This window comes from Pinus tabuliformis, chromosome 1_1 (assembly GCF_031772625.1).
Source record: "Pinus tabuliformis cultivar Carrire ecotype Pingquan chromosome 1_1, CPIR1, whole genome shotgun sequence".
NCBI lineage: Eukaryota > Viridiplantae > Streptophyta > Pinopsida > Pinales > Pinaceae > Pinus > Pinus tabuliformis.
This window is the reverse complement of record NC_142297.1, coordinates 819,727,633-819,742,788: the sequence shown is the minus strand read 5'-3', so window position 1 is coordinate 819,742,788 and position 15,156 is coordinate 819,727,633. Positions and strand designations below refer to the sequence as shown.

At 36.9% G+C, this 15,156-nt stretch overlaps 1 long non-coding RNA gene across 1 annotated transcript; it reads right to left on the bottom strand.

Moving 5' to 3' along the window:
- Positions 1-12,049: 12,049 nt before the first annotated feature.
- Positions 12,050-12,613, bottom strand: LOC149216588 (uncharacterized). Its single transcript, XR_016250576.1, has 3 exons — positions 12,500-12,613; positions 12,346-12,437; positions 12,050-12,208 (listed from the first exon to the last, which is right to left on the bottom strand). It is a non-coding gene; the product is annotated as an uncharacterized LOC149216588 (long non-coding RNA).
- Positions 12,614-15,156: the final 2,543 nt, after the last annotated feature.

Below are 15,156 nucleotides of genomic sequence, written 5' to 3'. Positions count from 1 at the left end.
TTGTGGGCATAGCGCACAGTGTCCATTTCAGAGCATCTAACTGTTGTTGTTCTAGCACCGCGCTTTCAAATTTGTTAAGGAATTCATCCACTGCTATCAATCTGTCATACATAGGAAGATCCCTTACCTCTATTGTCACGCAGCACAATGATCTTACCATCATGTTGCAATTGAGCGTGGTTACCTCGTGTAACCGGTTCTACCATTGTTCTATTTCCTCATCCAAATCTGATGTACAGGAGCTTTTGTGCTCCCATGAAATCTGGCCATCCACTGTAGGATTCACCCAATCCTGTTCCCGAGCAGTTATCTTGTAGATAAAGTCTAGCTCGTCATCCCTCTTGTCGTCGCGCACTGGTTCTGTGTACCGCACTCCTTCCACAAGGTCTAAAGGTAGAATTACGCGTAGTGACTTCTTCTCAAAAATCATTTTGTGCTTATTTAGATTTATCACTCCATTCACATCAGTGGCCCAATCTATTCCTAGTAGCACGGGATAGGGGTTGCTGTCATCAACAATCTCTATCACCTTGAAATCTGCAAGTGCACTCGCACCTTCGATGTCTATTGTTATCCCCTGCAATCTTCCCATCGGTAGGATCTTTTGCTAGTTCACCATCTGTAATTGAATAGGGGACCATTGCAATGCTGGACTACCCATGCACTCCCATGTCTACTTTGGCAGCACATTTGCATCCGATCCCAGATCTAGAATTACTTGATCCATTTCATACTCCTCGATTTGCACAGTTAATTGCATTTCCCTTCATGTTCGTGATGTATGTTTCCCGAGCTTCCGGACTACACGAGGTTCTCCTGACCTAGCGCACCTAGTGATAAGTTCCCGCAGTCCTTTCAAATCCTTGCTATCGCGCAGCAGTTTCATACATGTCTCCAAAAAGGTAGTGATCATTGAAGGATCTATCTCTGGCTCCAGTTACTACCTGAAGTGGAGGCCTCCGTGAAGCTCTTCTTAGCTTCCATGAATGTCTCCTTTGCACGCTCCAAATCAAATTCAGGTTCCTTTGTAGGAGCCTTACGAACCCATGCACTTTCTTCAAGCTGCTTACCTTTGTCATCTCCTGTCGTGATACCACTTCGGAGCACTATGTTTACATTCGGGTCCTCTTCACGCGGCTCAGACCTCATCATTTGTAGATTCTGAGTCGCAGGAGGCTGGAGTATCCCTTTATCGCACAGCCTCGCTATCATTGTAGGGCAGTTCTCTGTTTCATGATGAAATTGAGTAAAATATAAATGTGAAGCTCTTGTCAGATTCGTACAGTCGCGGGCATAATGCCTTGGTCCTCCACAATTGTAACAAATTAGCTATTTGTGACCCCTTCCTAGTCCCATTCCACCTCGACCTCATCCATGCCCCTGAAATCTAGCATGCGCCATTCCCGTATTTGGATCAAGGGCTCGTGTTTCGGTCTAAACTATGTAGGCAGGAGTCTGATCCATAATTAGTTCATAACTTCTACAGGTGCGCTCATCATGGCCTACCGACCTGCAGAAATTACAGAACAATTGTTGGGACGTCTGCGTATACTTTTGTAATAGATGACAATTATCCGTAGCATGTTTTCCTCCTATCTGACAAATCACGCACCATAATGCAGGAACCGCGCTTAGTCCTACTTGTGCCTTTGGTCTTAATGGCATCAACCCTCCTCCCGCCAAGTAATTCGCGAAGACTGGACAATGGTCCTTGTCATGCCCCTCACCTTTGAATTTTATGCACCATACCTCCTCGCGCACCTCTGGCTGAGTTGTCCTGTCCTGTTTCAAACTCTGCATTTCCAGACACTGATTTTGTAGTTGTGCGTGGATTTGTTGGACTCTCAGGCCAGGATCTTAAATTAGGGTCTCATGTAGTCTCTTGCAATCACCAAAGCTTTAACCTGGGTGGATAACTTCTGTTGTGATAGGGGCATCCTTAGATGTGGTGTTAGTGACGCTACAAACCATGTGTGGTGCTGCCCATCTGTCAAGGTCATGTTGGCTTCGTAAATCACACTCTTTAGTTTCTAATCTAGATCCTATGGGGTCTCACCTGGAAGCATCACAATCTCCTTAAACCCAATAATTGATTGTGTCTCCGACTTTGGCCTGCTAAATTCCCTATTCAGCGTATCCTGGATATCTGCGATCCCCACATTTGGATGGTCATTCGAATGTTTAATGTACCATGTTAGTGCACGATCCTGCAATGCAATTACTAGCGTTGCCTTCTCTATATTGTCATCCATGACTCCTTGTGCTTCCCATATTATCCTTACCACGAACCAGAATTGGTCCAGATCTTTGTTCCCTACTCCTCTGAATACCAACAATTTTATCGCGCTCACCATAATGAACTGTGGTGGTGGTGGAGGTGGTGTGGGCGGAGATGGAGGGGAAGATGGTGAGACTGGTGATGGTGTAGGTGGAGGTGGTAGGTGTGGAATTTGCTACCTTATCAAACTGATCACGCTTCTCGGAGAAGCTTTCGTGAGCTCTTCCTTGCTTTCCCACCGAGGCAAAATCAAGGGGCTATTTTCTATCTCTGTGCTACCTTCGTTTCTATAGATCCTCCCACTTTGCGTAGCCCCAAACATCAATTTATTCACATAACCCGCTTTTCAAACAATAACATCTTAATCCAAGTGTTCAAAGATTTAATGTACTTACCTCACGGTCCTTTGAGGAAGCATCATTCCGCCTTGCTGTAGCTGACTGTCATGTCTATCACAAACTTAGTGATAAATCCTCCTATAATTCGATCGATCCAATGGTCCACAATGCGTGCGATCTTATCTTTTGATGCTTCTAGTCCGTGCACTAATTCTGGAGTCCACAAAATTAGTTTGTTGAGCCTACACCTTCCCTGACTGTCTGCTAGCTTCACAATCCACTCATACAACTCAGAGGGAAAGGATGCAAAGAAAATTTCGTGGATTTCCATATACAATTAGTGCTCCACCACTATTCCTTTGATACTCGTGGATTCCTATTCTCCTGCACCGCGAACTCATGATTCTTTCTGTCTAACCACCCTTCAATTTCCTTCTTCATTGGATTCGAGTGACACGACATCAGACATCCCTTATGTAGATCCCAGTCTCGGCAACATAACCATTTGTTGGCTTGTTGGGGCCTAACCTAGGTTCGAAGGTGAATTAGCCAGGAAAATCCCAGTACTACTGGCCCTTTTGGCAATAGTCCGCGGAGCACAGATCAAGGTCTTACCCGAAGTAGTATGGGAGGGTGCTAGAACCAGGTTTTCGTACCCTGGGGATGTCTGATGGGTTCCAAGTGGTCCATGGTTTTGAACCTGTGCACACGTCGCTATGCGCACTTATCAATACCTCGCAGCTTGTGATGTTGTCTTCGCGCAACCCTACTCGGGGGCCGAACAGTGTTATTACCCAAATCCTTATTAGTAACCCGATATTAGTTGATTAACTTAGCTTATATGTATGCTTTTAGTTATACTTAACGATATTCACCATTCATATAAATGCGTGTAGTAAATAAATAGTATAATTGCAAATGATATCAACCATGTAATAACACAAGAACAGATACACAAAATTCAAATAAAGCTTCTCTTTATTATTCTTCCTCCTCGGTTACAGACTCGACTTCGCCCTGTGCACTCAGCTGTAGGGGTCCATGGACTCAGCTGCAGACTATACTAGGTCTTTGCGCACTCAGTTGTAAAGCCTCTTCCTACTACTATGACCTAAGACACACTTAGACACTTGCTCTGTACCTCTATTTCATTCTATCCATTCTATTCTATTGATCTCATTGTCCTTACAACCTAGAGCCTCGCTCTTATTTATACAATCCCATGGTCCGTGGACCATGGGTAGGCCGACATTACATTAAAACTTAGGGTGGACAGCCCTACGACTCTAACATACATTCTGCATCCGCAATTTGCGGGGCTTTACAATAATCTTACTCAAAACTTGGGCTTTGAGCTCCAAAACATACTGTGGGGGGATTCCACGCTCAACAACCCTACTTCAAGGGTTTTGATATTAATAAAGAGAAGCATTTATATATTTAGAGCTTGTTATTTTTGGGCATATTTCTATTTTCATATATTTGCAATTCAGATCTATTACAAGTGGTATCAGAGCACTTTTTTGGGCAAAACAACGAGATTTTTATTTTTTTATTTTTGTAGGAATTTTTTGGGGTGGTAAGTTTGTAGATCAGATATAAAAATTCTTGTGAAAAAATTGTAGAAAAAAATAACAGATATGGATTCTTTGTGAAAAAAACCCAAATTCAAAAAAAAGGCCGAATCAGAGTTCAGATGAGGGAGATATCACTGATTTAAAAATTAGTTGTGTTGTAGAAATGTTTCTAACAACAATTCGTGGACGTCGGATCTCCAATCAATTTTTGTAGTTTTTTGGGGAATTTTGAGAAACTAATTGCAGGTCTGATATTCTCTTGAAAAATACCCAATTTGAAAAAACAAAATCAGTGGAATCAGAATCCGGATGAGGGAGATATCGCTGATTTAAAATCCGGATGAGGGAGATATCGCTGATTTCATATACTTAGTGTGAATATGAAATTTCAAAGTGCCCAAATTAGGATTTCTATCACATAAGAAGATGCAAAATGGTTGTTCCATTTCCGAAAACAGGTTATAATAAGGATTCTGAGCCATATTGATAGAGTTGTGGCCATTTTAAATTTGTCGCATAAAGTAGGTAATTTTTTCAAAACCTCATTCTACTTCATGGCTTTTACTGAGCTAATTTTTATAGGAAAATATGATGGCCCTACTATTGAAAAATTCATAAAAGGGGAATGTCAAAATTTGGGAAATATTGGAGATCTTTAGCATGACTTCTTTTGAAAGATGAGGCTACCATATGGTGGCACTCACTTGATAGCAAGAAGTTGTCCAAACCTTTAGAGGAAGAATTTGAAAAAATATTTTTGGACAAATGGTCTGATGCTACACAACAGGAGAATGAAACACGGAAAGGGTTAGTTTATGATGATATCTCCTTATTACAGGTTCACGGATGTATTCAGAAAGAGAAGATAATTGTGTCTATCAATCCTAATAGAAATCTTAATTTTATTAATGTTTATTTGGCTAAAATATCGCAAGTCTCATCCAAACAAATGGAGCACACACAGGTTAATAATGAGCGAGTGCAAGTTTATAAAGATTTGAATATTTCTATGGATAAGTATGTATTGCATTCTAATTTTTATGCTTCAGATATAACTAATGTGGATGCTGTTTTGGGATACCCTTGGATGGAATTTGTTGGTACTATCAATATTAATGTACAGAAGAAATTCCTAAAGCTTTGGGATAAAAAGAAGAAAATTACACTATAGGATATTTCCATCAATAAACAGATAGAGTCCAAGGAGGCTGAAGTATAAAATGTTATAGGCAATGATACATTAGATGAGGAGTATGTGGTTGAAGTAATATTGGAAGATAAGAAACAACCGCAGGCACCACAACATGTACCAGATACCAAATAGGCTCCATTAGGTGGTGAATTAAAGAAAGATACACCATTGGTTAAAAATTCAGCATATCACCACCCACACCACCCAACAAGAAAACAACCAACAAGATGGAAATGAATAAACAACAAGGACAACAACCCCTGCATGATAGATAAATAAGTGCGACAATCCACCCATAAGAAATCAACACAGAGGAACCACCAGGATCAACTCCCATCTCAAGCGAGTGACGTACCGCCTAGATCGAGTAATCCCCTGTCTCTGGGATGGCTAGATGCACATGCATTGTACCAGTAGACTACTCTTTTGAGTAGATATTATTATTTGTGTTCTTCTTATGTTTTGGGGACAAAACATGTTTAAGGGGGTTGGAATGTAGTATACCTAGGGGGGATATTATGGGGTACAGAGGGAGGTACCCAAGGGAATAATGTAATAATGTGATGGGCCATAGTTAATAAATAAAGTGGTTAACCCGCATCGTGTAAGAGACCACAAGTAGTTAGAAATAATGTGATAAGCCCATTGTATTAGAAGTATGGTATTAAGACACCCATGGTAATAACCCATGGTATTTTATGTATGAAGCCTATATAGAGGCTAGAGACTCCCCATTGAGAGATGTCAAGGATTATTGTATTGGCTAGCATACGGCTTGTAGGGTGTTCTCCTTCCTTAAGGAGTGATTGTATGGTGTTACCCTACCTCAAGGGTTTTGATATTAATAAAGATAAGCATTTCTATTTTCATAAATTTGCAGTTCAGATCTATTACAGCAATAGGGGGATCACAGGGGGGAAACAACCTCCCATATAGAGGGGTTTGGAGGGGGGTGGTAGCCCCCCTGTAGAGGGTTTGGGGAAACACCTTAGGAATTTTTTTTGGGACCCTATATTAGATGGGTAGACTTACCTATGGTTTTGTGCATAGATTTTGCACATGGTTTTGGGCATGATGGTTTTCCGCCCATGGTATCTTGTAGATGCGGTCAAGGGAACTACATTTATGTTATAATCTAATGTTAATTGATTGGGCTTTATGAATGATTTGACATATGTGTGTGTGTGTGTGTGTGTGTGTGTTGTAGCATTGAAAGGAATATAATGAAAAATCAATATCATAGTCTTCGTTTTGGGATCCACGAGAAAATTTGTGTATTTGTTTTGTGTTTCTCGCCATTGTATATTTTCTATTTTTTAAGAATTCATTTGCAGGTAGTTTCTATACAAGGTTAAAACCTACATTCAGTATCAGAGTTGTTTCAGATTCAAAGGGAGGCCTTTGTTGTTGAGGGGTTTTGCTTGGGCATGTGGTAGACCCTGTTCAGTGGAATATCTGTGGGATAAATTCTTGCGGTGACAAAAGATGGCGAGCAGTGGAAATATAAATATCGATAAATTTAATGGTCAGATTTTTGAGCTGTGGAAACTCAAGATGTATTTTCTAGCGGATAAAGATCAGTGGATCGTAGTAGATCCGGGTACTAAACCAACGAAATGTCAGATGGAGACTTGGCAAAGTTAGATCGGAAAGAAAATAGCACAATAAAGTTGTTTATCTCAGATTCAATATTGTTGAATGTGTTAGGGGAAGCTATGGCAAAGGCTTTGTGAGATAAGTTAGGAACTTTGTACCAATCTAAGTCTTTGGTGAACAAACTGTTCCTACGGAAAAAGTTGTATAACACGATGATGAAGGATGGAAACTCCATGACAGAGCATATGAACGCCTTTAATATTGTGGTAAGCCAATTGTTATCTTTTGACACTAAAATTTCAAATGAAGATAAGTGCATCAATTTGTTGTGTTCTCTACCAGATTCGTGGGATAGTTTATGTAGAGTCCAAGGACTGCTTTACCTTGACACCCTTTTTGCCCATATTTCTTCCTTTTTCCTATTCCTATCACCTAAATAAGTGAAATAAGCATAAGGTTTTGTTAAGGTAAGCCCTTACATGTCCTCTTTTTCATATTTTTTCTATATACCTTATTGTTTTATTAAAGTTGCATTCAGCTACGGAATTGACGTGATTTTGCTGCTAATCCACAAATCCGCAACTACCTCCATTGTTGATAGGGTTCGAGTGCACCAACTCAATAAAAGAAGATATGGATAGATGAGAAACGATCCCCTCATGGATTCTTTCCCATTCTCTCGAGCCAATCCTTCAAGAAAATCACATTGTAATACGATCAACCTCAAATTCAACTGCAAGATCATATGCCGGAATGAAGTCCGAATTTCACGAAATATTATTGATTTTCTTTTCCAAATATCAAATCGATGATTAAGTGATATAGTTTGGTTTAATAGGGATCGTAATGAAGATACGTATGCTTAAAAATCTCATGCTGTTATTTGAAGAAATGTTATAACTGTGTTTTGGGACGCGCCACTGTATGTAAATTTTGAAGAACATCCTGTTAAAACTTTTTTCGATTGATAGTTTTAGGTTCATACTTTCCATGATGCATTGATTAAATATTGTTGAATGTCTCATGGAGGGCCCCGACATCCAGTTCAGGTCTTTGATCCATTGTAAATAGATTTCCTTTGATTTCTTAGAGTTAAATTATGGATGCTCTGTTTTATGTTTTAAGATGCAGTGTAATGGAATTTGCAATTAAACTGATATCTACATCAACAATTTAATTTTCTTTCTACATAGCATAGTTCAGTTATTTCATTTTCTTTCTACCTAGTATAGTTTTATCATCTCATTTTATTTCTACCTAGCATAATTCAACTATCTCATTTCACTGTTTGGTTGTTTTATAGCTTATCAATTTAGTTCTTGTTTTACTTTTGCATGAGTGAAGTTGCAATAGTTAAAGAGTATCAGTCTTTTTCTTAGCAACTAAATTCAAGCATCATTCACTCTCAAGTCAATACAATAGATCTCTTTTGCACATGTTTTCATAGTTAGTCTAGTTTGGTTGCAACATAAAACTCAAGATAAAATAAAAAACAATCTAACAATGTAGAGTTTAGGATCACTCTTCAACCATCCACAAAACTTGATTCAATTAAGATTAATTTTAGAATAACTAGCTAACATATTTTAGCGACAATACTCTAATATAGGTAGTAGCACCATCTCCATACTCATTCTCAATTTAGACTTTAACAATAACATAAACATTTTAACGACATAAAATAACTTCTAGCACATACAATGCACTTGTGCTTCATCAGCTTACCTGCCCTGGTCGATAATTTATGTTGATAATTTAAGAAAATTAAATTGACCAAACATTTTGGCACTATTGCCGGGGAAGTACAAATAGAAGTTAAAAAAAAAGGAGAAAAATTATCAATTCAAAACATGTTATGCGTAGGGATAGAGAATCTAGAGGTAGATTTGTAGGATGAGGAAGAAGCTTAATTCCCACAAATCCACTCACTTCACCACGACTTTGAAATTCCACACTACATACTCAAACCTGAATTCCATTTGTAGGTCGACAAAGACTTCCTAAAGTCTCAAGATCAGAAATCCAATCTAAAACTTGACCTACTTCATCTATTGAAGCTGTAATTGAAGAAAATCCTACATCCCCAACTACCAGATTATTTTTTCTATCCTACACTGGTGAACAAATTCTAGGAGAAGAATTAGAAATTCCTAGTGAAGAAGAGGAACAAAAAAATCATTTTTGCCACCCATTGATAGAGGAACTAGAAGAATCAAAAGAACCTTACATTAGTTTTGAAGAATCTATCATGGCTGAAGAAGGGGGAGGAGAGGTACACAATGCCAATGGTGAGGAAAATAGGATTGGAGGAGGAAAAGGTAGAGGAGGAGATGGATATAGGAATGGAGGAGGGGGTAGAGGTAGAGGAAACCAAGATCCTTTTGGATTTCCTATTTTTGATGAAGATACAACCCTTACAATGAAAAATATTTCACCCTCAATTCTTCCTAATTTCCACAGAAAAATAAATGAAGACCCAGAGACATTTCTCTTCGAATTTGAAGTATTATGCAGATCATATGATTATCTGCATGATGCTCGGTTCCCTGCTACCTTAAAGGATTCAACATTAAAATGGTTTAGGAGCTTAGGGATTAATTCTATTGAACACAGGCACAAATGAAAGAGGCTTTCTTAGGAAAAGATAGAGATTACTGTATGCCTAATAACATTAAAGATAAGTCTTCAAAATGACACATAAGGAAGATGAAAATCTTGAAGACTTAGTAGAGAGATTTGTCTATAATAGGAAAAGAGAAAAAATGGATAATTTGGATGAGGAAACTTTGAAAGCCCTCCTACTCAAGTTTATCAAAGATGACTAGATTAACCTCCTTAACTTAATAGGAAAATGAGATATTTCTTAATTACCATTTGCAGATATATGTGATTTATGCATACATATCTCAAGGGGTAAAGAACGAGTTGGAAAGAGTCCTAGAGACCCTCTCTTATCAAGAATTAATAAATCTACAGTTGGGATAGTCAGCAGGGTAGAATTAAGACAAATATTTTAGGGAGTCTAAGTGAACAGATAGACACCCTTAAAATACAGAATAAGAAAAAAATCTGAAAATGCTGCATTATCCATTTTCTGTCCTAGATGTCAAAAGAAGCATGCCCTAAGAGAGTTTCCCTTAGATTTAAAAGCTATAGAAACTTGTGCCATATGTGCAGATAACCATGATACTAAGAAGTGTCCTTATTTACTAGGTCTCAAAGCTGTGTTTAATGATGAAGGAATACTAGAACAAGTTGACCCTCTTTACTTTATATCCAAGAGACCATGGCAAAACTCCCAACCAAATCAACCACAAGGCTTCATATCACAACAATTTTCTCAGTATTCACAAAATAATTGGAATCCATCTTGGCGACCTTGGGCTCAGCCACAATCACAATCTTGGAATCAAGGATGGAAAGACCCTTATGGGGCTTATGCCTGATATCAATAATATTCACCATCCTATCTTCCACCACAATTCCTACCCAAATCTAATCAAATTCCTCAAGCTAATCAATTACCTAAAGTCCAAGTTTGGAGTCAAAACCCACAACTCTCCCTACCATTTGCATAAAAACCAAATCAACTATCCGCTCAACCACTTCCGAATCCAATAGAATGTCACAACAACCTGTGTACAACATGGAAGGGAAAATTCCTCAAACCTATGTAATAACTCCACTCGATCTAAATAATGTCCAATTAAGATCTGGAAGAGTATTACAAAGAAAACTCCCTGTTGTTATTCAGGAAGAAAAAATAAATCTTCAAAAACATAAAAATCAATCTAAAGAAAGAGAGACCTCTCTCCCTCAAAAGGAAAATAATTAAACATAAATTTTTCCAATAAATACTCCTGTTATAGAACAACCCTTGCTATCAATTAGACCACCTTTTCCTGAACAGTTGAAAATTGATGGAGTAGAAAAACAAATCACATTGCCTCATTATAATATGATGGATGAATTAAAAAATGTCTATATCAAAATTCCTTTATTACAAGCCATAAAAATCTTTCCGATCCCTGAATGAATAAAAATGTCAGAGCTGACAAACTGTCAGACTGCTCGAGGCTTCATATATAATATAATACTTAAAGAGCAATAAAAATAAAAAAATACATCAAAATCATTCTTAGATATTCAACCTAACTTGCGAAAAACACTCATGCCACTTCGATGTCATAGGGAATGGTTGATCAAATAAACTAGAGTTCAAAACCATCGATCTAGGGCTTAACATCAAATGTATCTAGGCAGGTATACTTCCAAAGTCCTATTCATGGAAATTTGCAGCCATATTTAGCAGTTATCACTACGAATTGTCATAGCATTGTTTAATGCACATAGCAAATATAGGTTTGCGTGATGCATTGGTCTTTATGAATTAGAACACCCGTTATGCAGTCTGAAGTTCAATCTGTAGAAATCTGCACAACATGTAATTTTTTACAAAGAAAAACCTCATGAGAAAGCTGAAACACTGGGCTCTTACATATTTTGCGAATAGTACCTACTGTATATCCGTCAAGCATTGAAGAGATTTGTCAGTACTGAATACAGCATCCGATCTAGTACAGAAATCGGGTTATACATGCACGAGAGAAAGCTGTAAGTTGGAGGCGTATTGATTATTGTGACTATTCTTTTATTCCTCCATGTTAGACACGATACAAGATGTGAAAAATCTCGGTATTAACCCCTTGTTTCATGTGGAAAGCTGCTACAGCGAATCCGTAATCAATCTAGAGGCATAGCATGGAACATCATCGAATCCGACATTTCAGAAAAAGGGATTACTCAAATTGACAGTGAATCAGTGATCAATGTGGAGGAGTCACGGACAAAATATCATATTTTAGTTATTTTTCATATCTACAAGAGTAATTTTCTTTTCACCAGAGTATCTCAACAGTGCATAGTATTGCCCAGGTTAATGAATGAAAACCCAGAAAAAGAGAGTAAAAATATCAGCTATTGTTTTCACAAGGCTTGTGTCCAAAACCTGCCTAGTGCGTTTAGGGTCTGAACGTTAAAAAGAAAAAGGAGCATATACTCACATGCGGCACTCCACGCTGCTCTCGTGGTTGCAGAAAGGGCAACTGAAGACAGTACTGAGCTTTTCCTGCTTCTTTTTGGGCTCCGGCTTCTTCGATGACTTCCCCTTTCCCATATTTATACTTAAAACTCTCCAAATTACGCAGTAATCCTCCTGCTCTGGAAACTATCGGAACCAAGAAATTAATAGCAGAGCTTACAGGAAAACAATGCTTTGGAGCCTATCGGAACCGAGAAATTAATGGCAGAGCTTACAGTAAAAAAAGACCCGGAAGAGGCTTACCAAGAAGACCAGTACATTACCTGTGGATGAATTCCTGGAGATAGTGGAATTGCGAATCAAAAAAACCCCAATTTTATGCCAATTACAAAGCGTAATCCTGACGCTTGGGAACCTAAAGGAAACAGGAAATTAATGGCAGCGTGTTGGACTTTTCCAAAAAGACGAGTGCATTACCTGTGAACGAATTCCCCGAGCGAGTGGAACTGCGAATCAAGAAAATCTAAGTGAGCTGACAATAAGAGCACGAGTGTTATATGTAGTCACCTCTACCGACTTAACTTGGCGTTGTGTTTTTTGAAAAAGTAAAGAAGATTTGTTTGGTTTTAAAAGTAACGGAAAATGGGCCGTGTCTGGAAGCGACTATTATGTGGATGATATGTGTTCGTGGACTATTCTCACTTCATAACTGGAAAATGTTTGGTTGAATTATTAATTGTAAATAAAAGCTAGAAAAATTTATCAATAAGTTTAAATATATTTGGGTGAAAATGGGTCGGGAAGCGATTATTATGGGGATGATAACTTGATAAGAAAATGTAGGGTTGAAATTATTATTTTTTAAAATAAAAGTTTGGAAAAATTTATAATAAATTTAAATATATTTGGATGGGTATATTGATTAAAGTATGTATGTTTTTGTAAATTTAGCAATCAAATCATTGACAGAGGTGGGTTCCTTGTCTCATAAATAAGAGGGTTTTATACATCAATGTGGTGCCTCGCTTGGCCGTGAGGAGGTGGGTTCCTTGCCTCACAAATAAAAGGGTCTCATACACCAATGTGGTGTCTGACCTTAAAATTAGATAATAATTATTATTATTCTTATCTCTGATTTTCATAATTATTTATATTATAATTTATACATATTTTTATTTTTTCCTAGGTTTAATAAATGAAAATGTATTTATTTTATTTTCTTGAAAAATAAACCAATTTAGATATATTTTAATTTTGGATTTATTAAGGGCCAAGGAGGATTAATTGTTTTTTCATTTTCAAAGAAATTTAAGATCTCAAGAGATTTGATTCCTCTTGGTGCTTGGTAGATCCACAGTTAAATTGGATCTAGACTACTTTAATTATTAATTACCAGCATAGATCCATCTTAAATATGGATGTGCTGGGAGGGATCCAATTTCTTCACATGTAATTTTTTTTTATGAGCTGACATTATTTAAATGTTTTGTATAGTTATTTTTTTTTAGATTTTTCATAATTGTTATTTTGGGGCACATGAGCAAAATTTCAAAATTTCAATTCAATTTTGATGATAGGGGGACAAGTTACACATCATACTGGGTTGTAGAATGAGCGAAGGGATAGCTCAGTTGGTTTATTAACCTACTAAGTATCTTGCCCATAGGGAGGCCACTAGGTCAAACCCCCTTGTTGCTAGGTACCTTGCCCATAGGGAGGCCACCACGTCAAATCTCCTTCTTTCTAGGTACCTTGCCTATAAGGAGGCCACGATATCAAATCTCCTCGATGCCCTTGTGGTTAGGCCTTCCTAGTTTGACCTATGGGTAGATGCCCTTGCGGTTAGGCCTTCCTAGTTTGGCCTATGGGTAGGTTCCTTCCGGTTGAGCTACCGCATTAAAAAAAATTATATTATATTATATTTTTATTTTTATTTTTACCTAATTTGAACTCAAAATATTTTATTGATAATTATAATTATTAATTATTTTATTTTATTTTGACTTAGTCAGATGTTTACCAAATATTACATTAAATTACAACATCTCTATGGAGAGCCACATAAATATGCATTTATGAATGTTGAAGTAAAGTCATGGTTCCCTCGTAAAAATGTGGACTAAATGTGTGTATATATTATTGTGTTTTATTAATAAATAGAAGTAATTATTATAAATGCTATTTAGATTGAAATTTTGATACATGGGTCAATTGAGTTTAGTTTGGGTGGTTGGGTGAAATAGTCGTTATTCACCCTACCCAAGTTCAAGTCTCACTAGTGGATTAGCTAAATTGATGAAGTCCCCGTTGTTAAATACCTCACCATTAAAAAGTCACAAAATCAAAACAAAATTTATATTTAAAATTAGTTGAAAGACATTACAAATTCTTATTTATATCTAAAAAATATATATATGTGAACTACTTTTTTATCATAAAATGTAAAATTTAATAATTATTAATTAATTTCAATTAAAAATCTGTACATGATGATTTGCAATACATGAAGCGAGTAGAGAAATTATTGTCACTATGAAATCCATTTTTATTGATATGTATATATAGAAAATCCTAAAACGAGAAAGATGAAATATGAATCTCAAGTCATAAAATATGAATCACATTCCTCAAATCATAAAAGGATATTAATTTTGATACTCAAAGTATGAAAAAAACAAATCATGATAATGATAAATATTCTCATTGTTAATAATTTGAAGAAAAAATGAGGCATGAATCAAATTTCTCGAATCATAAGAGCATATCAACTTTGATGCTCAAAGAATGAAAAGAAACAATTCACAATAGCAAGAAATACTCCCATTGTCAAGGCTATACCCTATTGGGGAAAATAAAGAGAAAATGGTCGAATGTCAAGAATATGGTTTCTAGTATATAGTTTTAGCTCATGTTTTTATCAATATGGATTTAATAAGTAGGGATGTAGTATTTTTCTATCAAAATTTAAATTCTCTCAGTAACATGTTTTACTTTTTTGTGAATTTTCTTGTTCGCATAAGTAGGACATTATATGTGTTAGGGCCAAGTATAAATTTTAGGTAATTCTAGTAAAATAAATACTCTCACATATGATTATTAGCCAAGTGATTATTTATTAAATATTGTAAATTCTC